Source organism: Dermacentor silvarum, unplaced genomic scaffold, assembly GCF_013339745.2.
Source record: "Dermacentor silvarum isolate Dsil-2018 unplaced genomic scaffold, BIME_Dsil_1.4 Seq15058, whole genome shotgun sequence".
In the NCBI taxonomy this organism is placed as follows: domain Eukaryota; kingdom Metazoa; phylum Arthropoda; class Arachnida; order Ixodida; family Ixodidae; genus Dermacentor; species Dermacentor silvarum.
Window position 1 is genome coordinate 1 of NW_023605766.1, and position 24,652 is coordinate 24,652.

At 44.3% G+C, this 24,652-nt stretch overlaps 1 long non-coding RNA gene across 1 annotated transcript; it reads right to left on the reverse strand.

The window, feature by feature from the left end:
• Positions 1-7,835: 7,835 nt before the first annotated feature.
• On the reverse strand, positions 7,836-22,676 carry LOC119434664 (uncharacterized). Its single transcript, XR_005188637.2, has 3 exons — positions 22,565-22,676; positions 19,876-19,944; positions 7,836-7,929 (listed from the first exon to the last, which is right to left on the reverse strand). It is a non-coding gene; the product is annotated as an uncharacterized LOC119434664 (long non-coding RNA).
• Between the last annotated feature and the right edge of the window lie 1,976 nt (positions 22,677-24,652).

Below are 24,652 nucleotides of genomic sequence, written 5' to 3' on the forward strand. Positions count from 1 at the left end.
ATGTAGAAAGGCGAGAAACACGCGCTACCAGTACGATAATTGTTCTAACATGGATCCTTCTGTACTCTATAAACGTACGTTCAATCATGGATAATAAGCGTATATAGCCGTGTACGCGCGCAATTTTTCTACCAACTATAATGTTTAGGTTGCCGATAGATGCGCTTTTTAAAATGTGCCATGAATATTTGGATATTTATTAAGACACTTGTTACCCGCCGTGGTTGCTCAGTGGCTATGGTGTTGGGCTGCTGAGCACGAGGTCGCGGGATCGAATCCCGGCCACGGCGGCCGCATTTCGATGGGGGCGAAATGCGAAAACACCCGTGTACTTAGATTTAGGTGCACGTTAAAGAACCCCAGGTGGTAGAAATTTCCGGAGTCCCCCACTACGGCGTGCCTCATAATCAGAACTGGTTTTGGCACGTAAAACCCCATAATTTAAGACACTTGTTATGTGCCTAAAACACTTCAATTTTACCACCTGTTTTCCCTATGGCACAGTTTATTGCTGTGAAATATCACATAGATAACCGCAAATGCTTTAGTAGAAAGACGGAGCATCGCAAGAAAACACCCAGCGGTCTCATGGCTATCAAGCTTGTATAGTTCAAATCCAGCGCCAATGCAGCTCCACTAACGTGAAACCTGGGGAAGTGCGAAGCAGTGACGCGCCACCGTTGTCGCTCGATGCGTGCATGCAGCTCGGCGTCTATGGCACAAAGGAAGTGGAGGAGCGCGCCAACGCATCATACGGCGCGCATTGATGGGGTGCTGGAGTAGCGCTGGAGTGAGGAGTAATCGAGCGCTTGTGGGGTGGTGGCGCTCTCTCGGTCATTGCACTGGTACCATAATGATGTCTGAGAAACGATTTTCACAAGTTTCTGTTAATTAATGCGCTTAATCATTGATTATTCCTATCTTTTACATTATTCTGAATCCTGTTATTTTAGTATTAGATTCGATCAAATCTGCACTTTTTGTTATATGGTATTTAGCAGATGTTGACGCCTTTAATTGGCGCCGGCTACTCCTTTTCACATAGAGGTATGAAAAAAAAGAATGCCTACACGCATTAAAATTAAATCTCCGTTCCAAATCACAATAACACAAAGTCCAGTCACATAAGTGCACTAATACCACCTAATACTGAAAGTCAACTCAAACACAGCAACACAAGTTCAGTCACAAAAGCGCATTAAGTTAAACACAAAAATCCAGTCGCATAAGTATACTAATGTCACACTAAAACTGAAAGTCCACTCAGAAAAAGGGCGCACAAAGTTCAGTCACATAGCTGCACTAAAGTAAACACAAAGTCCGGTCACGTAATTATACTAAAATCACGGCCCATAAGATAGCATGGATTCGATTCAAAGGAAACTACATGAACCCAGGTGTCGAATTGACCACAGAGTGAGTTTATCACAGATAAACACTCTTTTCAATAGTTTCCGAGAATATCGCTCGCTTTTAGAAATCTTTGGAGGGCCATAACGCTCGTCTTTGCAACGAATATGTTGGCCAAGGACCTAATATCTTCCTGAGGCTGAAGGGCCTGCGGTCTAATCTCTCTAAATAACGTGCTAAACGTTGTCTGTGTGTATCGTGTCGCTGACATTCTAACAGAAGATGCTGCACATCCTCATCCGTGTGGCCACAAGTACATTCCGGTCTAGCAGCTCTTGAAATTTTTTGTAGAAAATGTTTTGTACGCAGTACCGAGCCGCAGACGGTGAATGAGTGTTTCAAAGGCTCTGGTGTATTTAATGTGGACGGATTTTGAGCTGAAGTGCAGGGTCAATGTGAAATAAATCTGAAGATTTCGAGTTCTGATCAAACCATGTCGCTTTGCAACCACGGACTGAGATCTCTCTTAGTATGTGCCGCAATTATCCTTGCGTTAGAAGGAGACCGTGTGTGGCGGTATTAATATGCGCTTGTCTAGCAGCCATGTCTGCTGCAACATTCCCAGGGATATTGCAGTGGCCAGGTATCCATTGGAACATTATTGTGCGAGTTTTTTCACTTGCCTTTGTGAGCTCTTTTAGTGTCTCATAAACTAACGCCATGTTTTGAGAATTTCTGATGCCACCACGAAGTGACGACAAAGCTGCTTGTGAGTCACAAAGGATGACCCATTGGTTCCCTTTTTGCGTTAAATTTATGTATCATGCCACAGACAATATAGCAAAAAGCTCTGCTGTAGTTGATGATGTGTGAGAAAGTTTAAATGTCTGTAATCGGTTCCATTCTGGAATGACAAAGGCAGCTGTAGAAGAATTTGTTTGACAAGAACCGTCTGTATACGCTTGAATATATCCAGGGTACCGAAAGTATATCTGGTACAGCGCCAGTTGTTGGGCTGGTAGCATAGACATGTCTCGTTTGCGAATAATTCGGTCAACCGAAAGTTCAATTGTTGGGGCGACAAGTCACCATGGAGGGTAGGAAATATCTGAGATCCAAAATTCGTTGTGTGGTATTGGTTTTTTTTTGCGCCTGAATCACAGTATTGATGTTCGCCCTGTCTCTCTCAATAAGTGTAATTGCTAGTGGGTGCCCTTTGTGCTGCACTGAAACGCGAAAGAAGTGTTGACAGGTTTAAACCGTCCTCATACTTGGGAATGGAGGTTGACGTGCCTCTGCAATTACTAATGAACTTGAGGTTGCTCTGGGAACACCTAAGCATACTCTAAGACTCCTAGCTATTAACTTTTGAAGTCGCTCTTCAGATGAACGGGAGATTCCATGCAGAACAGGTGAATAATAAGCTATTTTTTGCTTTATAAGTGCATTATGCACTTTCAGTAGAGAAGAAACCGACCCTCCCCATGTTGTGCCTGCTACGCGGTGAAGAACATTTATTGTTGAGTTTATTTGTTCTTCGAGTGCTTTAATGTGAGCATTCCAAGAAAGTTGTCTGTCTAGTATAACTTCCAGAAATCTGTGTTGTTTTACGATGTCTAAACGTTGCCCCTTAAGGCACAGCTGAAAGTCTTTAGGCATCCTCTGGTAAAGGGTAGCACAGCCGTCTTACTGTAAGACAGCTCTAGTCCTCTTTCTTTTAAGAATTTGTCCACAATGCTTAGGCCTTCCTGCAAAGTTGATTTAACAAGGCTAGCACATGAACCAGAGGCCCAAATACAAACATCATCCGCATATATAGAGCAGTGTAGTGCAGGTGGAAGTCTCCGTGGTAAACCCGCCATTACACAATTAAAGAGAAACGGGCTTAAGACACTGCCTTGTGGGACTCCTTGAATAAGATTAGGAGAGGAACTTTTTCCTTCGCTTGTTTGAATAAATATTGATCTGCCATTCAAGAAGTTGGATATTTACCGTAGCGTCCTTCCAGAGACTCCCACTTCTAGCAGACCACACAATATATGAGCATGACTGACTGTGTCGAAGGCTCGCTTATTGTCTGAAAAAACCGCTATTGTGACATTTCCCTTAGCTCGTTCATCTTCAACATAGGTGACGATATGCAAACTTGCATCCATGGTGCATCGCCGCCTTCGAAATCCTGTTATGTGATCTGGAAGTACTTCTATTTGCTCACACCACCATTGCAGCCTAGTGTCAATCATTTTCTCCATGACCTTGCATAGACAGCTCGTCAGGCTCACAGGACGAAAAGACTCAAGAGATAGAGGAGTTTTACCAGGCTTCAATATAGGTATCGCACGTGCTGTTTTGCAAGAGTCAGGGGCATACTCCTTTTTCCACAAGTCATTCAGTAACTCCAAAGGTGCCAATCAACCAGTAGGTCCCATGTTTTGCAACATACCGTATGTAATGGAATCTGGACCTGCGGCAGTCTTTGTCTTAGAAGACGCAAGTGCACATTTTAGCTCAATCATAGAGAATTCGTAGTCTAGTTGTACATGGTGTGACTGAAAAGGCGCAAAATTTTTTTGTTTTGCCATTTTAACTGAATATTGAAACTCAGGACAAGTAATAGAAACTCTTGTTCTAGTTATATTCTTGCAGAATTCTTCAGCAATCCCCAATTCTGAAGTATCCTTGGCTATTGAGAGAGCACGAAATGGTTGTGCTTGAACAACAGGGCCGCTTAATGCACGAATAGGCATCCATAATCGAGGAACTGGCGTTAGGGGAGACAACGTATTGAAATATTCACGCAATCGTTTTTGCACTAATTTTTGTAGTCGTCTTCGCATGACTGAGTGGACTTGCTGTGAATTTCTATACGCTTCTATATTTCCACTGCGGCGGTAGGCTCTTTCTGCTCTTCTTCTTAGTGTTCATATTCTCCATCAACTGATGTGTATTCATCAGGAATGGGCACTTGTTTTGTACACAATTTCATTGTTTCGTGTACAACTGATGTGAGTGTCTCTACGTCAGTTTCACGATCTACTCGACTGGATAAGTGTTGACGAAAGATCTGCCAATTTGTTATATCCACGTATCTTCGTTTCGCAGTGCTTTTTAACCGTGGATGTGATATAAGAATTGGGGAGTGATCACTTCGACGTGTTTCTCGTCTGTGTGTCCACGCAGTATCGGTGTCATTATCGGTATCAGTATCATTAGGCATAGTGTTACGTCTATAATACAACGGCATAGCGATATCCACGCATAAATGTCACAGATCCATCATTCAATACTCACAGATTGCATATTTCTGCGGCGCATTGAACGATATTTCCACGTGCATCACAGTGGTTACTCCCCATGTTACGTTGTGTGTCGTTAAAGTCACCACATATGAAAATATTTGATCTTGTGATGTTAAAATATTAATCAAATCATCAGTCGTAATGCTCTCGATGCTTGCAGGTATATGCTTACTATTTTATACATTTTTTGCGAGATATACTTTGCAGGCAACATATTCAGGAAAATCCGAACTGCTTGACTGAATAAGGTGAGAGGGCAAATCTTTTCGAACGCAGAGCATTGTTCTACTGTTTCCCGATGGACGAGACGATTTATATATTATGTAATTAGAAATACGAAAATCATCACATACACCAGCCTCTTGTATGCACAATAGAGGGAAGCTGTATTTTGCAACTAACTTGCGAAAATCAGCAGATTGGGATCGAAGGCTATTAGCGTTCCACTGAAATATTACATTTTCGTAACGACTATTCATAATTTCCATCCGGTAGCACTGATGTGGATAGTTGATCCATTAATGGCTACATAGACAACAGTGCCTTTACCTCTGGAAGCTTGTTCGCCTGAGGTAGAGCTTGACAATTGCTCGAATCGCAGCAAACAACATAGGTAGAATCATCTGTCCAATACTGAGTGACGCGGTGTTATCATGGAATGTCGAATGTCGATCTTCCGTCCGCCGCTTGCGGTGATCGCTGAGGGGCGTTCTGAGAGGATCGCTCAGCGGTGCTCTGAGAGGAACGCTGAGGTTGTCCTAGCTTAGGTCGCTGATATTGTTGTGATGTGTGGTCTTCAGTGGCGGAAGCGGAATGATGACTCTGCTGTCTCTGGGACTCTTGCCCAGCTGGTTGCTTTAATGCCGACGCAACGATGGTTGTTTTGATTTTGTCCAGTTGCTGTAAACTGACGATTTTTCGCTGGGCTTACTGCATCAAGATTCGGAAGAGGCTCCTTGTGTCGTGGTTGTTTCCCATGAATTAGTTCATGTTTGCGTAGCATGGATGCGGCCTTATTCTGTGGACATCCTGAGAAGGAAGCCGTATGGTTACCCACAATTTGCACATTTAGGCTGTCGTACAGACTTGCATTCAGTGTGCTCATGGTTCTCGGAGCAGATTTTACATCGACGTGATCCGCGACAGTTTTTTGCCAGGTGTCCAAACCTCTGACAATTATAACACCTCAACGCAGGCCCAAGGTACTCTTCCACGGGGTGGCTGGTGAACCCCAAGTGGATCCTCTGAGGCATAGGCTTGTCATCTCTGAAGTGAACGATTGCACTGTATAAAGAGTGGGATTTAACTGTACCATGCTCCAGACGATAGTATCTTGCTTGGCGGCGAACTGATATTACTCCAAAATCTTTCAAAAACTCGAGCAGTTGTCCTTCAGTGTATTGAAGTGGCACGTGATGAATCTTCCCGACATTTCGAGTGTACGAAGCCGGTATGTAGAGCTTAACTTGTAGTCCTGCTACTTCCTGTAGTAAAAGCAGGTTTTTCGCCGATGCCACTGAGGTAACAGACACTGAGAAACTGCCGTCTCCGTTTGCTCGGAACGTCTGAACTTTTTACTTTGCCGCCGACACAATTTCTGAGGAAACACATTTGGATTCACTTGCCAAAAAGTGTCCTTCTTCTGACGGTCGGAATACCACTGGGATTCCTTCACTTCTTTTGTTTTTGTAGGTCACAGATGTGAAAGGTGCTTCATCACACTCAATGTCTTCATAATCGCTTAGGTCATAATTTGAAGTATTGTTGTTATCTTGAATGTGAGTTTCCTCAACACGAGGTCTCTTGCTCTCACCTTCGCTGGGTTCCACCATGGTCACCGGACGCGGGCCATCAGCACCTTGATGTTCAAGGACTAGCCGTGCTGGCCGGATGATATCATTCGCATGATGCACGTTGGCAGAATCTTGGACGTGCTCCTGCGTTGCACTCATGTGCCTCAAAACACGCTGACGGTCATAGGGCTCGTGCCACCGTTCTCGGCTGCCTACCGCCGTAGCGGTTGGAGACACTGCGATGGAGAAGGTAGTGAAGGCTTCGTACCTGGTTCCAATGGGCTCGTAGGTCGCTACACTTCTTCTCACTCAATTTCTGAGTAATGAAGTCCAGGCACAATGTAAACAAATAGTAAAACTGAAGTAAAAGGCGAGCAGCAAATAACAGGGCCAGCGCCTCAGAGAACTTCTTCTTATCCTGCACTTATTCTGACCGTGCTTTGAGAACTTGTTCTTGCTCGTTACCACGACGACATGAGATCACATTACACGCCGACAGCCCGGGCCACTAAAGTGCTTCGCACTTAAAACGTCATTGAGGACAAAGCTGGTCATTTGATTACGGCGGCGCCAAAGCACTCACAATGTTAAAATGCACCTAGCATGGTGGTCCCAAAAAAGTTCATTCCTGCCAAGTTTCATGTTTATGAAGCTGATAATTCTGCAACGACACACTCTGCAATACCCAAGAAAGGTCGGAAGCGCAATTAACGAATTCAGTAACTGCCGAGAGCACGAGTACCTTAGGCAATTGTAACTTTGTCCACTAGCAGATAGGCTGTTAATCTATTTACTATAGCAAGCTCCCAAAGCTGTGCCCTGGGGCACGCCAGGCAGAATGGAGGAACTTGAGGACAAGTTGTCGGTGACATTAACCATGACAGTGATGGTCGTTTAACAGACTACATTACAGGAATTGATTTGCAGGAAACAGGCAATACGGGAGGAGCCAAGATTAACCTCGACATACTTCCATCAAGCGAGTCCATTGTTTTCCAAATAACAAGAGAAAATGAACGGTAATATTGTGAAGCCTTTTAATGCAATATATAAAACGGAAGCTCTTATTGACTTTTTGATAGGGGCAATATTTGGTACCAGTAAGTGGTAAACAGAGCTTGCAATGACCTCGGGATCTACAACCTTCGTTCGTAATATATAAGGTGTCCGGGCTGACGTTAACCGAGCTGGTCGAAGAATTTAAAAAAAAGGTCAGAAAAACACGGTGCAAGATACGATCATAAGGCCTACGGAGTTCGGCCATCAGGAACTGCACGACCGAACACCCCAGGTCTTGTGATGGTATCTTGTACCGTGTTTTTATAATCTTTTTGTTCCTTCTTTTAAACAGCGTTGCTAACATAAGCTGGGAGACACGGTAGAAAGGTTTTTCTCACCTTAAGAGCAGCCGTCTCTTGTTTTGACGAGTCCACCTGCGCCTGCAGTTCGGCTTTGGTGTCAGACAAACGCTTCTCCATGCTTTCCAGCTGCGCAAAGCAGAGAGCAGCCAGAGACGTTCATCGACAGGTAGGACTACTCGCTATAGACAAACCAACAATGTAGACGGGTATTTGGCACCTGCTTCTATGGATTAAGATCCCGTCAAACCACCAGCGGACACACTTTTTCATTCTTGTCCTGGAAGCTAGAGGAACAGTTCGCACAACACTAGAAGTACTCTTACCAAAGAAAACCTAAATCATTCCGTAAAGAGATTGCTGCATTTCCAGCATGATGCAGAGCTGCACACTCTTATATCGTTAAGTTATTTGGCTTCCTTTTCTAAATAAAAATTATGACAAACTTTCTTAATTAAAAGAAAAGTCGTTGTGTGGCACCGAGCCTGCACCTATACTGTCTACGTTTGCATTAAGAAGGCGCAGTTTTAGTCACAGCGGTATTATCGTGTAGAGTTTTAGGTCTTTCTTGGCTTTGGCTTTAAATGTGCGTAATAAGTTGATTGCTGTTAAGTACCTAAACCAGCACCATACTCTCTATAAGAAAACCTGAATATAAGACTCGCGGATAACATTTGAATATTCACTGCCATATTGTTTATCATAGAAAGACCATTTATTCCTCCGACTCAAAATATATTTGGGCGCGGCGGCAACGCCAAGATGCATCGCTCAAACTTTCTTGTTAGCCATCCAGGTTACGCTTGGTTTACTGCTGACTTCAACCGGACCTTCCTCGGTGAATTCAACGATGGAATTGTTCCACCTACCTGTGATCCCGGGACATGATTGGCCTTATCATCGGAAACCAGATGGTGCAAGCGGCTACTTCCCCCTGACCAGTACAACTCTATCAGACAAGACCACGACGTCACGGGACTCCTATTTAAGCAACTGTTTCGGCGAGGGACACTTCAGTGGCCAAGATACATCGCTACAATGCTACAGTGCCAAGATGCATCGCTCAAGCCCGTTCTTGCTCGCCATCCAGGTGAGGAAGCGCTTCGCCAAATCCTTTCGTAGCAGTAATGTCTGCCTGGTTTTGCTGCCGTGCCCATACCCTTTGCTTGAATTGTTCTGTGATCTCCTGTTGCTGCTGGCAGGGGATGTCGAGACTAACCCTGGGCCCGGTGACATGACGATTGAAGAGCAGCTCAAAATGATTGCAAAATACATCCAGGAAATAAAGAATGAAAAAATGGTGACCAATCAAAAGCTAGGAGCGATAGATAAAAAGCTGGAAAAGATAGGCAAAATGGAAAAGCAGGTCTTGGAATGCGTGGAAAGGGTTGACAAACGCGATCATCTGGTTCTGCTTTTGACTAAAAAAGTAAATGAATTAGATAACAGAAGCCGCAGGTCTAATCTTGTGGTATACGGTGTTAAGGAAGTCCAAAATGAGAGGCACCAAGATCTGCTGGATGCTGTTGAGAAAACAATCTTTGAAGATAAGATAGGATAGGAATAAAAATGGCTGACATCGAAAGAACCCACCGTCTTGGGCGAAAGCAAGCTGACAGTCCCAAGCACAGGCCTGCCATTCTGAAGCTATTTGCGTACAGGGATAAATCCAACATACTTAGTAATTGCAAAACGCTCAAGGGAACGGAATATTCAATTAGTGAGGATTTTTCGCCCGCAGTAAGAGAAGATAGAAAGAAGCTATGAGAAAGAACGAAAGTGCATTGAGATCAGAAAGATAAAATTTTTCTGTCTTACGATAAATTCAAAATAAATAATCGCCTGTACACCTCGGATGACCAAACGAAAGACATAGTGGAAGTTTCAAAAAACGAAAGCATGGACAACGGACCAGCCAAGCGAACTCGAAACCTCCATCGGCCCTGGTTGTTGTCAATGTTAATGCGCGCAGCCTTTTGAACAAAATCGAACAGCTGGAGGCGATTGTGATCGCTCTTGAACCTGACATCTGCGTGACAGATACATGGCTACATGCTGACATTGGGAACCATGAAGTGGCTCCACCGGGTCACTCCGTCGTCCGAAAAGATTGGAAAACTATAGGTGGTGATGTTGCTTTCCTCCTACGCCATTGCATAAATTACTCAGTGATGCCAGATGTCCCAGGTGTGAAGGCGGTCTGATGTACGATTCAGTTGGGCCAGAGCCACGTCTATGTTGGCGCAGTGTACAGACTCCCCCAAGCCGAAGTATCATATCTTGAGCAGCTTCTAGAGTACATGCATGAACACATAGTGGGGAACGCCATAATAATGGGAGGGGACGTTAATCTCCTAGATATTAACTGGAGCTTTCTGAGCGCAACCAATGTAACAAACAATATCTTGTTGAGTTTTCTGTTTACCTTCAACCGGACCCAAATTGTTTCCAAGCCTGCCCGTGTGCAGGGCGCTTCAAGCTCTTAAACCTTATCTTCATAAGCGATTTCTTTTTGAAAGGAAAAAATAACGTCGATATTCTTGAAAGATTATCTGATCATGACGGGGTTCTTTGCACGCTATTTCAAATTGAATCCGTCATAGTTGTACTAGAAAGCGCGTGTACGCATTCAACAAAGCAGACAATGACTAATGCTATTATGACCTACCTAGCCCACGAGTACTATGACTTCCACGAGCTAGTCACTGAGGGTGCGCCCATCATTGATGAAATTTGGTAGCTGTTCAAGGCACATGTTATGCATTGTTTGGGGCAATTTGTCCCACAATTACAAAAGAGCACTAATAAAAATATACCCATGGATAACACGCAATGTAATTCATTTAAAACGCAGCATAAAAATGTTGAGGAAATCGAACAAATTATGCCCACTTTCATACTTCTGCTAAAAAATAAACTCGTTAAGCAGACTGCGAAAGAAAAAAAAAGTAGAAAACAGCGCTTCTGCAGTACAACGCTTAGCAATTTAATCAAAGACACCCCAGAAGTTCTGGCATTGTGACAGGCACAAAGATGACCCTCCAAAAGCGTTGTCGCCGACAGAATAAAGGAAACTAGCAGAAGAGTTTAACGCATTCTTACATTCCGTATTTGCCCCTGACAATGGTATTACGCATGCTTACAGGCCAGAAAATATGAAGCAAAACGAAGCGCTAAGCGCACCAGTCGTAACCAAAGCAGGCGTTTAGACGATAAAAAGTGCAACGGTCGAGACGGAATCCAGAACTGCTTCCTAAAAAGCTATGCTGAGCCTGTAAGCAAATACTTATGCCTTGTTTACAATAAATCAATCTCCGAACAATACCTTCCAGCAAAATGGACGATTGCAAAAACAGTGCCAGTCTACAAATCGGGTGATACCTCTTGTCAATCAAATTTAGGCCTATATCTCTCACATGTACTTGCTGTAAAATCTTGGAACATATCTTAAAATCCGTTACAGAGTTCGTTGAGGCAAATAATGTTCTCCATTCCTACCAACATGACTTCAGGACTGGTCTGTCTACAGTTGCCCAACTTGTTGAAATCCTACACGATTTCGCCAAAGCAATTAACGACTAAATACAAATAGATGCAATTTACGTAGACCTTTCTAAGGCCTTTCACCGTGTTTGCCATGCTAAACTACTTCTAAAACTTAAACATATACTAGGAGATGGGTAAATTTTTTGTTGGATTAGCTGTTACTTATCTGATCACCGCCAGTTTGTTCAGTTAGGCGCCCACACTTCTGAAGTTATGCGAGTCGTTTCTGGTGTACACCAGGGTTCAGTTCTGGCCCCTATCCTGTTCCTTCTGTTCATAAACTACATAACTAGTCAGGTTGAATCCAAGATTAGGTTATTCGCAGATGACTGCGTCTTGTATAAGAAGTATTAAACCGACAAGATCAAATTAGTCTTAACAATGATTTTGCTTTCATAGCCCAATGGTGTGAGAACTGCCAAATGGCCATCAACTTTGAAAAACAGTTTCAATGTCGGTAACAAGAAAGAAATCCACACTTAGTTTTCCGTACGGCTATGATAGTATCATCCTTAACACTGTCACTCATTATAAGTACTTGGGCGCCGTCATATCATCAGATCTAGGATGGTCGGCTCATGTAGAGCACGTGCCAAGCAAAGCGATGCGAAAGCTAATGTTTTCAAAGCGGGCCCTGCGATACTCTACGAATGAAGCCAAGCTCATATAGCCTATGTGACGTTCATACGTCCTATCCTGGAATGTGCGAGCATGGCGTGGTTTCCGTTTGCGCAAAATCAAAAGCTACGATTGGGGCTGTCCCCGAAAAGCGGCGCGCTTTATCTGTAACAGATATAGATGCACCGACTCGCCTCCGCAGATGCTGTCCGAGATCGGCCTTCATACACTAACCAGTCGTGCGATGCTGTACCGACTCAATTTTTTGTGTTTCATCCTGCTAATAAGGTGAAAGTGGATGCCTGACACCTACAGTTCATGTAACACGTCTAGAGAAGCCCGTGATAAGCATCACCTTACGCTCCAAGAATATTCTGCGCTAACATACATTTAGTTATTCGTTCTTCCCGCGAGCTGTTCGTGACTGGAATGCTTAGCATCGACGGTGGTCACACAGCCTACCATTGACAAATTCGTTGAACTTGCTGGCCAAGCTGTGCTGTCAGCAACGAGTAAGTGATTCTATCATTATTGTATTTATCATTGTTTTACTTACCATGTAAATTGGAAATCTGGGATGTGATATTGTGGATGCTGTTATCAATTTTATATCTCCTGTGCTTGTCTTTTTTTTCTCTTGCAGTACATAGTAGTGACTGAAAAAGTTGATTATCGTTATCATTTTGCCCTACTCAATGCTGTCAACATAGTTCATACCTTTGACATATTCTAGTTACCCTTTTGTATACTTATGTGAATGCTTGTACCACAATCTCTACAGACCCTTCTAACCCACTCCTGTAAAAATCCCTGAGGATTGACAGTATCACGAAACAAATAAATATATGCCATCGGCAATGCCATGTCAGACTTCAGGTGACTGACAATGCCATGTCAGTGTAGGTATACTAGCATGTCAGTGTAGCGATACTAGCAATGTAATTCGCCTAAAATTTGTAGCCTACACTTTCCACAATTATTCTCATTGCACATTTCTGCATTATTGGTCCAGAAGAAAGTGAGAAACACGATGTGAGAAGTTCCGTCTTTTCGTCTTCCGTCTTTTTTCAGGCAACTTCTGCACGTAAACGCCGCACTGCAAGTCCAGCGACATTTAATTGCTATTCCTCAAGAGCAGTGCTCCATACAAACTTCAAAGGTGCGCGTGTCATGGCCCGCCTTGCCATACTAGTCACAAGGAACAATACACTTTATATAGCCTACAAACGACGTTCGCCCTTACGCGCGCAAGGTTTCGCACTTATACCCGAGAAGTGGGGGCACAATAACTAATATTAAACAACACCCCCAACGACGTGCCTACTGGCGTAGCCATATCCATCATCGCGTGTGCCACTACATGGTACACTGGCAATGACGCATGTTGTACGATACAGTCATGCTGGTGTGTACTCAACACATTTGGTGAACATACGACCAAGCGGCGCGGCTGTTACGCCCAAAGGCCCTCTTGAAACGCCGAAAAGGTGTGAGACTGGTAGACGCGGAGAACACTGAAACACGTCATAGATCCCTGAGAAAGCGTTCATTCGGAACACCCACTAGCGCTCGACGGAACTAGGCCCCCGGTGTTAAGGTGTGTGCTGCGTTGTTTCCAGCGACACCTGTGTGATAGGGATAGATGCATGGAATGCATGAGAGGCAGCTCACAGTGCAGTTTACATTTTATAGCGAAGCTGCTATGTGGGGATCCCATTCCGCAACGATTTTCTGGTGGCGAAGGCCAGCGTGAGACGGCGTGGTCGATATCACATATAAATGCAACGTTTGTCAGAATCCTAAATCTGCTTCAAAACTTCGTGATCATTATACGTAAAATGAAAGTTATCTTGCGGACAACTCATTCGAATAGATAACAAAACTTATTCATGGTTATTACAGTATTATTGCGTATTTCTTAGTTATCACGTCACATTATACCACCTCCACGTCGCTCCTCCGTCCCCCACTACCCCGCCTCATGAGCGATGGGAAACCTTACGGTCCAGCCCCGCCCTGTAGATCCAGCTCGCGCTGGCGGCTAGGGGCCAGGAGCTGCTGGCCGTATATGGGTCACGAAACCAGGGAACCACCCCGTCCGTCGTTTGAGAAGACGCCGTCATTTGAACTCAATAAATGTTTTTTCTCTCTCTCTCTCCGCATCGTTGGTAAGCTAGAACCATGAACTGCTGCGGGCAGTAAATTCTGATATCATGTTGCTGCAACACAACCTTTCTAGAGGCCGTGAGCCAGCAAACTAGGTCTTCCGAAGAGCGCGAGCACTTGCTTATACAGCTTCAGCATTTTAATGTATCAGTTCCCACAGGGGCATACATCTGTGACGCAGCGCTGCCAATCCTAGGGAGATTTCGCTAGGTCTACGGATTGTAGGCCTTCTATAGGAAACTTTTTCGCAACCTAGGGGAAACTTGTTCTATCGCATGAAAATTCAGAGACTTGAGAAACTACTTCTGCAAAGCCGCAATGACCGATACGTGGAACTGCTGTTGTGTTTTTATTTCAGTCAGCCCAAATTGCTTTCGCATTAGCATGCGAAGTATGATTTATGGTCGTTCTGCTGTGTATTGAACGCCTCACGTCAAGTAAATGACAAGGTGTGGATGTCCTCCTATAAAGGTAATATTTATCCGTAACCGGCAGAATAAACGAATGCTGCAATTCGAAACAAAGCAGCATCTACAAATATCGGCATATACCTAGCGCTGAGCATGACTAGGCAGTCGAGGCGCTGCGTAACCGACTATGCACTCAAATTTACCGCCAATGGTCAGTGGTCATGCAATTGGGTGAGTTTTCGCACAGAGGAAAAGGAAAGAAAATTGTACGCGTATTTGCGTGCTTCGCTGCAAGTGACTGTAGGTGCTCAAACGTGGTGTTGCTACGTCGGTACATCACAGCATGTTATAAAAAATTATTGCGCATACTTTATATTCGTGTCGTTCAGGGACATACTGGTTTAATATTGCTACATATACTGTTCTCCGGTGTAATTAGGTGCCAGCTTCCATACAATTCAAGTAAGCCTCTGTGCCAAGCTCGGTTTTTTGCTGTTTAAATTTGTTTCGCATATGGAGCGCGTATAAACATGCTGACCTCTTGTTCAGTGAATGTAGTTTCAGGCATGAGGCTGTGTTGTTGACACGGAGAACTCTGGTTAGAACGACTTGCACTGCAATATCATTTCAGCTTCAGTGCAGCAATATCAATATACATCAATACGAGCTTGGAAAAACACTTAACCTTGCACTCGGCCGCACAATGCTCGAAACAACGAAGATGGGCAATCGTAGCCCAGAATTTTCCGGAAGTGCGCGCGAACCTTTGATCTTATCACTCATGATGATGAAAATTTCTTTTCGCGCGTCTCGGACTTACGGCCGTCACTGCGCGTTGCATAGCGCAGCTTGCAACACCGACACCGCGTTGCAACGCCGACAACGCGTTCCAGCAGACCCGCTCCGTGAATGCGTCTCTCTTTCGCTCTCATAGCGGCCAAAACCTCTTCATCTCGCAGAGCACGAGCGTGCGAACGCGCCAGCTGTGGACGAAGACGACGACGCTCGAACGCATCTTATGGTTCTCATAAATGCATATTCTGCAAGCGTGGCTGTATACACTAGTGGTTGCGATGCTCGCCTTGGGACCGGGGGTACGCGGGTTCTAATCCCGCCTCGGCAGGGAAGTTTCTTTGTTTCTTGATACGAACCACAAATTACGGCTGGCTTTAACAGCTTCGCCTTTAATAAATTGAAACTATAAATTTCGCAGTCCCAGTGGCTGCGGAGCCCCTGACCAAGGCGGCGGTCAGACCTGCGACACAGCAGAGGGTGCTAAGAATCTCTGGGGTCCGGACAGGCCGCCACTGCAAACTGAACCTCGTAACGTTGAGCACGCGCACCCTATCGAAGGAGGCAAGCTTAGCAGGGCTATTTGAACAATTATCAGGTATTGCCTGGGATATTATTGGCCTTGGTGAGGTTAGAAGAACTGGTGAGGCTTACACATTGCTGACTAACGGCCACATTCTCGGCTACAGAGGTCTTCCAGATAAGAGCGAATTCGGAGTACGATTTCTAGTCCATAAAGACATAGCGGGCAACATTGATGAATTCTACAGCATTATAGATAGGGTAGCAGTCGTCGTAATAAAGCTGAATAGGAGGTATAGAATGAAGTCAGTACAAGCCTACGCCCCAAGATCCAGTCACGATGATGAGCAAAAATAGAACAGTTTTATGAAGATGTTGAATTAGCAATGAGAAAGGTGCAAACTCAGTATACTGTATACTCATGGAGGACTCTAATGCAAAAGTTGGGAAGAAGCAGGCTGGTGAGCAAATGCTAACTACGGCATCGATTTTAGGAACACTAGAGGAGAGATGTTGGTAGAATTCGCGGAAAGGAATAGTCTCCGAATAATGAATGTCTTCTTCAGGAAGCGCAGCAACAGGAAGTGGACCTGGAAAAGCCCTAATGGAGAAACACGGAATGAAATAGATTTCATACTCTCTGCCGATCCCAGCATAGTGCAGGATGTAGAAGTGTTAGGTTGGGTAAAGAGCAGTGACCATAGGTCAGTGAGGTCTAGGATTTCTTTTAATTTGAAGAGAGAAAGAATAAAATTAGTCAAGAAGGAACAGGCCAACCTACAACGCAGTAAGAGTAGAAGCAGACCAATTCAGGCTAGTGCTCCCAAACAGATATGCAGCTTTAGACCAGGCAGATGAAGACAACATAGACGCAATGAATGAACAGTAACATGGCTGATTTCCGAAGCAGCAATTGAAATTGGAGGTAAGGCACCAAGGCAACCAGTAGGTAAGCTCTCCCAAGTAAGAAAGGATTTAATAAAGAAACGGCAAGACATGAAATTGTGAAACTCGGGACAACAGATAGAATTCGCTGCACTGTCTAAACTGATCAACAAGAGGAAAGTAAGGGATATCCGAAATTATAACATGGAAAAGGCTGAGGAAGCAGTAAATTATGGACGCAGCCTGAACTCAGTGAGAAGAAAACTTGGCATAGGACAAGGCGAAATGTATGCAGTGAAACATAAGCAGGGTAATATCATCAGCAATTTCGATGACATAGTAAAAGCAGCAGAAGAATTCTATACCGACATGTACAGCGCCCAGAGCAGCCAAGCTACTTTTATTCGAAGTGGTGAACAGGTTCCAGAGGCTCCTTCTATAACTAGCGATGAAGTTAAAAGGGCCTCGAAAGACATGACGAGGGGAAAAGGTGCTGGAGAAGATGGAATAACAGTCAATTTAATTAAAGATGGAGGAGATAACATGTTTGAAAAGCTTGCGACCCTTTATGCGCATGCCTCACGACTTCAAGTGTACGAGAGAGCTGGAAGAACGCCAACATTATACTCATCCAAAAGAAGGGAGACGTTAACTAATTGAATTATAGGCCCATTAGCTTTCTTGCAGTATTGTATAAAATATTCACCAAGATAATTTGCAACAGAATTAGGTCAACACTTCAGCCGACCAAGAGAACAGGCTGGCTTCAGGAAGGATATTCTACCATGGATCATATCCATGTCATCAATCAGGTAATAGAGAAATCTGCGATGTACAATCAACCTCTCTATATGGCTTTCAAAGATTATGAAAAAGTATTTCATTCAGTAGAGATACCAGCAGTCATAGAGGCATTGCGTAATCATGGAGCACAGGAGGCATACGTGAATATCTTGGCAAATATCTACAAGGATTGCACAGCAATCTCGGTTCTCCACAAGAAAAGTAGAAAGTGACCAGGCAAGGGGTCAAGAAAGGGTTCAGGCAAGGAGACACAATCTCTCCAATGCTATTCACTGCTTGCTTAGAAGAAGTATTGAAGCTCTTAGACTGGGACGGCTTAGGAGTGAGGATCAACCGCGAATATCTCAGCAACCATCGGTTTGCAGATGGCATTGTCCTATTCAGCAACAATGGGGACGAATTACAGCAAATGATTGAGCACCTTAACAGAGAAAGTGTAAGCGTGGGGTTGAAGATTAGTATGCAGAAAACAAAGGTAATGTTCAATAGCCTGGCAAGGGAAAACAAATTCAGGATCGCCAGTGAACCTCTAGAGTCTGTAAAGGAGTACGTTAATCTAGGTCAATTACTCGCAGGAGACCCTGATCATGAGAAGGAAATTTAGTGAAGAATAAAGTTGGGTTGGAGTGCATACGGCAGGCATTGCCAAATCCTGACTGGGAGCTCACCACTGTCCTTGAAAAAAAGTGTATAATCATTGCATTCTACCAGTGCTAACATGTGGGGCCGGAACTTGGAGGTTAACAAAGACGCTCGAGAACAAGTTAAGGACCACACAAAGAGCGATGGAACCAAAAAATGTTAGGCCTAACGTTAAGAGACAGGTGTGGCTCAGAGATCAAACGGGGATAGCGGATATTCTAGTTCACATTAAGTTACAGAATGGATACCAAGAGAAGGGAAACGCAGTCGAGGACGGCACAAAAGTAGGTGAGCTCATGATGTTAGGAAATATGCAGGTGCAAGTTGGATTCAGCTAGCGCAAGACGGGTAATTGGAGATCACAGGGAGAGTCCGTCGTCCTGCAGTGGGCATAAATATAGGCTTACGATGATGATGATAAGTTTTCAATCTATTTGCACAATAAAAAAGTATATCTTTACCAAAACAATATTGACAAAGTGAAAAGTTTCGTGGTCCTTACCAGTTCTTATTGGCAGCATCTAGTCTTGCCACAAACCTCTACAATTCTTCAACGGCATTCTGCAGAACAGTGTATCTTACGAATATCTAGGGAAATCTAGAGATTTTTTAATCCAATTTAAGCGAAAAGTGGCTTTGGAGATAATCAGCACTGCTTTGACGTAATGTTTTAGAATTTATTATACCTCAAATGTCTCGACGACTCGTATTACATACTAATTACCGTATCGTAAACTCTTCCTTTATATTACCGCAGGCTTTCTGCACATGTGCTGAACAGCTAAATAGGACGTAGCGTCTCTAACAGACTCCACGTGACATCACTATGGGTGCACGAGCAGTTCTACCGGAAGCACTCGATGTTTATGCGACTCCTTTTTGAGTACTAATGACTGACCACGTAGGGCCTACTGGGTCTTTTGCAGGGCACGTCTTCAGCCCGTTTTGGTTCACCATAAAGACGTTGCACTTCCTGAAAGAAGCTTCATAGTATTGGTGCTCTCACACAACATCTTGATCTTGGATTCGTTACCTAAAAGTCAGAGATGTCCTTTTTTTTCCTGTGCAACATATTGCTCGCATTCAGCGGTGTTCAAAGAAAGCCAAAATTCCCGTGGCAAATACAACGTTACAGGCACAAAATGAGGAACTGAATAAAAACATGGTTTCTTCAAATGTTTTGATTGCTTTGTGCGACAAAGTAAACGCTGAAACGAAACAAGCCCACCAGGGCATGCCCTCGAAGCATAAAAGATGAAAAGTCGCTTCCACGTGGGGTATTTGTAAAAAGGAAGGTTTGGCCCTACGTCTAAAGCAGTAGGTCTGAGGAGTGATAATTATGGTTGAACATTCATACCGCAGTGGAGTCTATCGAAGGGTTGGTTTCCTCAGTAGTTACTGCTGGGGGTAATAACAGTTTATCCTGTTTACGCGGGTACCCAAAGAGACGAATGGTTTATTCTTTAGAGGCTAATGGCTGCGCCAGTGAAGTCATTGCACGGAGCACTAACCTCCCTTCCCTTTTTATTTAGCTTTGACTTAAAGTGTAGGACTAAGCCTAAGCAGCCACGAACGTGGGCTTGCTGAGGCTTCTCAAAAGAGTTCAGCTCTGTGGTACGAAATGCTACCGAGTGTCTTTTTTTTTCAGAGTAAGATACCGGTAAAGAGTACTTCAATACATTGCACTCACTTGGTGAACGAGCTGCGCATTCTCCTCTTGAGCCCTTAGAAGTTCGCCACGCAACGAGCTTACTTCTTCCTGCAGCGACAGAAACAATGGCTGTGTTGTCTGCAATGCGCTCCAACGCAGACAGTGACATTCTCGACAAGGCTTAGTGCGCTCCACCGAGATACCCAAGAAACAACTGGGCTCAATTGATAGAAAAATATAGTAGTCATTCTGAGTTTGTGGGTTCGGCTCCCACCAGGTTGCCAAGTTTTCTAACTGAACTAGTAACTTAGCGCAATAGAACACAGGCACAAGAAAGGGAGACCAAGACAAGCGCTTCACTTCACATACAAGTTCTCTGCCCCTTTATTTCGGTTTTCTGATTACTTCATTTCAACTAAAAACCAACTTCTCTCTTCCCCTATGATTACCTAGCCTTTCTGTTCTGTTGACTTAAGTAACAAAGAAATCGAGAGACGCTCGCTTCCCTTAATCCATGTCGCTCATTATATATTGCTTGGGCACATATAGTCAGCTATCTAGGATATCATTCTGAAGAGTGATTGATATTCGGAATTTTCGTGACCTTGATGGGTGCCGCAGTCGTGCAACGTTGGCGGCTAGATCCAGGAATTTGTCGATGCTCAGCTTGAGCTTATCAAATCTTTTCTCAATTGCGATATTACATCGTCGCGTTTTGTTGAAGGCGAACGCCTTGTGTTGGCCAAACACTTTGGGGCTGTTGGGGTGAAACAAAGGCGCTGATCTAAGTCATGGCCTATGCTTGCAAACGTCTGCCTGCATTGGAGTTGCATACCATCTTTCTGCGTTTCCGTGCTGTTTTCATTGAAGTCGGCATACGTGACGCTGAATGTTACTGAACAGCGGAAAAATCGAAGTGCAAGCACGTCATCGGTATGCTGATATACTGATACCAGCACGAAATACTTGGTCATTTGGGTGATACAGCAGCCAGCCAACTGATACGACTCACCGCGGTGACTCGCTTGCTTTTCAGTGCTGAAATGTGAACGAGTACTGCAATAGGCGCGCTCGCAATTTACCCAAAGAGTGCGTTTGTAAATGATTGATATCATATCTTGGTATGAAGTGCAGGCGTGCATGCGTGCGAGCAATAACGCCGAGCGGTCGTCTACTAATACGCGGGCACATTTTATCGTGAGCTGCCACTTCGCCAAGCAGGTGATGCTTCGCGTGAGAGGCCACGAGTGCGTAGCATGTTTTGTGGTCTCCTTATGTTTCGTGTAAGGCATGAACACGATAAAGCTTCGCTTGGCTGACGCTTGGATCTAAGGTCCTCTAATGGGTAAGTTACGACGTAGTATCTCTGCATTGTTCAGTGAGAATTTATAATACATGTGTTTTTACTTAACCTTTGCATTATTTGAGCTCTTAGCATTTGAGCTCATAGTCTTAAAAACAGGCTTGCAGAGCTACCTCGCCTGAGCTGCACCGACAGGTAATGTGCCAGCAAAACGAGAAAGTCGGCGCATGAAAAGTGCTGGTCAGTGGAACTGACAGAGCAGTGCTATATCATCAGTACATCTCTTCTACGATATAATGCTCAGGACTTGACGTAATAACTTTCAAACTAAAGTGATTCCTCGGTGTTTTGCTGTTGTCTGCTACAACCGACCGTGCATTCACAAGGAGACCTCAGATTAGCCTCCTTTGTATAGTGGAGTTTGTCCGAACCGCCCGTCTGCGATCGTCTGCACTATGCTCACAGTTGGGGACGTCTGGTGAAAATATGAAAGACATACTGAAGAAGGGTAGGGGAAGTATGTGATACATTCCTGCCACGTTTATCGTATTACCCAAGATTTCTTACTGCTGAAACACCTTTTACCACTCGCACTGATTGCCGAGCAAGTTAAATGCTAAATATCAAGTGTGACTTCAATAAACTCGCTAATCTTCACACTGCGAAAGCATGCAGAGCTAGCGATAACTGTATCTGCTCGCGATTCATATTGCAAGGCAGAATGATTTTATAGTTTAAATGCCGCAATATAGGTGACTGTGCGTAGCAACATAATCTAGAGCCTTAGCTGCACATCAATTTAGTTAAAACGTTTTGCCTTCAAGGAAGAACACGAAATTATGCAAGTTCTCTGTTCCAGGCAAGGAGTACTTTTCTGTCGGAAATGCCACGAACATACATCTATCGTCGCCGTTATGGGCTAGCCCATCCGTAATTTCTGTGCTCATATCTTCGCCTCGCGCTTCCTATACGCTTTCCCTCACTGGAATTTTGGGAAAGATGGAGTGATGCCTCAGGACTCTTCCATGTAAAAGGTGTGTAGAATTGCACGTAACAATGTTTTCATGATTTCATTTTGCAGCGTTGCTCTGGCGACACCGAAGGATGGCTGGACAAGCGACCGGTCTACGCAGCAAACGCGTTGGTTTCGAAATTCGCTCGCACAAATGCCGGATGCGCATATCCCGGATAGAGTGCTTCGTGGGGCGGCCGCGGTGCTGCGTCTGTTTCGTGAACATAGCGAATATGTTAGCTACACCAGCGGAGGATCCAGAGCAGCTTCATAGTGAAAGAGTGTGCGGGGGGGGGGGGGGGGAGACTGCTCAGGTGAGCCGTCCCCCCATTCCAACGGAACATACATAGCTTTGAATGAGGAGGGGGGGGCTGTTCTACAGCTTTTTCTGTGGATCTGCCAGCGTGCCTCACCTGTGCTTTTGTGAGCTGCTCCGTCGTTTCGTCCATCTGGCGAGCGGCGTCAGCCAACCTGGCAGCCAACTCACCAAGCTGAGACTGAAGGGACTGCTTCTCAGCATCGGCATCCTGCGAAGTTTGGCCCACTTTGAAGTACTCCAACACATTGATCCCCATTTCAAGCGTTAGGCTTCCACTGCAATGCAAATCAATGTCACACACATTCATTCACATTTACGCCCCCTTAGAATCTGAGCCAATATCGACAAATTGGAGCACCAAAGATAAAATAACTGTTTCCAATGGAAGTAATCGGAATATCAAGCAACTTGAGATGCTCTTTATTTGTACAACCCCGCCTCTCCTAAAGGATACAAGTAACATTGTACTGGTTAAACCAGGATCGAGCTCGTCATGGTGGGCCACTCCGTTTTTTTTTTCTGAAATAAATATTTGGTTTAAGGTAGTTAAATGATTCCGCAACTATAGGAAGGGCTACGCGCAAGCGAAGCTGGCGAACAAGTGGCACGTACAACGAGGACAATGGTCGAGTCCTGGTTGTACGCCTCAATCCTTCGCCGACGTTTTGACGCGCCGCCTGGTAGTTGTTTCGCGTCTTAGACAGCGACGCCAAATGTATGCTTCTCACTTTCTTATTACAAGGTTCTGCGACGGTGCGGGTCGGCAGTGACAGGCACAGTTCTAAGATTTTCAACTACTACAGCGACATATTCGTGGTGCACTTACAAGTTCTTAAAGGCAACATCGAGTCTTGCAACACACCTTTACAATTCTTAAACCACATTCTACCATATTCTACAGTCTAAGGCGACCCTAGAGCATCATGCGGGACATTTCCGAAATAACTGTCTCATTACAGACAAATTAAAAACTGGTGGCACGAAGCGATACGTTTGTGCATCGCAAAGGCAACTTATGTTACTGAATTTTTGTAATTTCAACGTAACCGATTAAGCTTGTACACAGAACAATAGTCGCTGCGAAGTCTGATTTCAGTGACCCGTGGCAGTATTTTCTATCTATTTGTTTCATTTTCCACTGTTTTCCTCTATTCGTCGTTGGCTTGGACGCGACTCTGACGACACCATTGTTGCTAGGATGGACTGCTCCACATGACGCGTAATAAAAGAAAAAAAAACAAAAAAACAAGTTAACTGTTACGGTGTACGGCTTGTGTATCAATGGGCTGGAGTAGAACACACTGCAAATGTCTAACTTATAATTCTCTGTCGCAGAAACCACTGTGTAACTGTCGAATGGGGTTTGATTTCGTACCTATTCAGATAGGTGTCAATTTATAAAATTATTAAATGCTTACGAACCAGTTACTATCCCAAGACATATTGGCGAACAAATTCACCGCAGTACACGAGACCATCGGCCTCTCATGTCCTTTGCAGACAACAAGTCGCACATCGGGCAGTCATGTCAGCAGGCGAATCTCTCTGTTCAGTTTTTTTTTTTTTTTTTGCCACGAGAGCATCTAGGAGCTGAAAACCAAATTTTCTTCGTCCATCCATCCGTCTGTTCTCGTGTTAGGCTGACAAAAACGACGACGGCCGTCATTGTCATCTTGGAGTCATCATTTTCGTATTCTTGTAGGCGTCAGGCCACCTGCTTCATCGGGCGAACCCAACAATAGTTGGCCACCACCAAGACTTAAGCTCCAGAATATCCAAAGCCCGAGCAAACCGTTTTGTAAGCGCTGAATTTTGCTGACAAGGTAGCTTTATTGAGCGCATTTATACACTGCATTATTTATTTTTCATGCACAATGCCTTACAGGCGCATTAAATGGCATTGCGTAAGGGTGGTAAGTGTTTAAAAAAAAGCAGGTTAAACGTTAGCATCAAATAAAAATGTAACTGAACAAACGTTACAAACAGTACACTGGAACATAATTATAAAATGTTATCCAAGGGGGTATTCAGGTTACCACTAAATATTTCGCGGCTTGACATGGATGCGACGTGGTCCAGAACATTGTTCCAATGTGCAATAGCGCAAGGCAGTGATGTGATATTCCATATCAGACAATTATTCGAGATTGAATACCAGTATATCAGCAGTCGCCTCATGAGT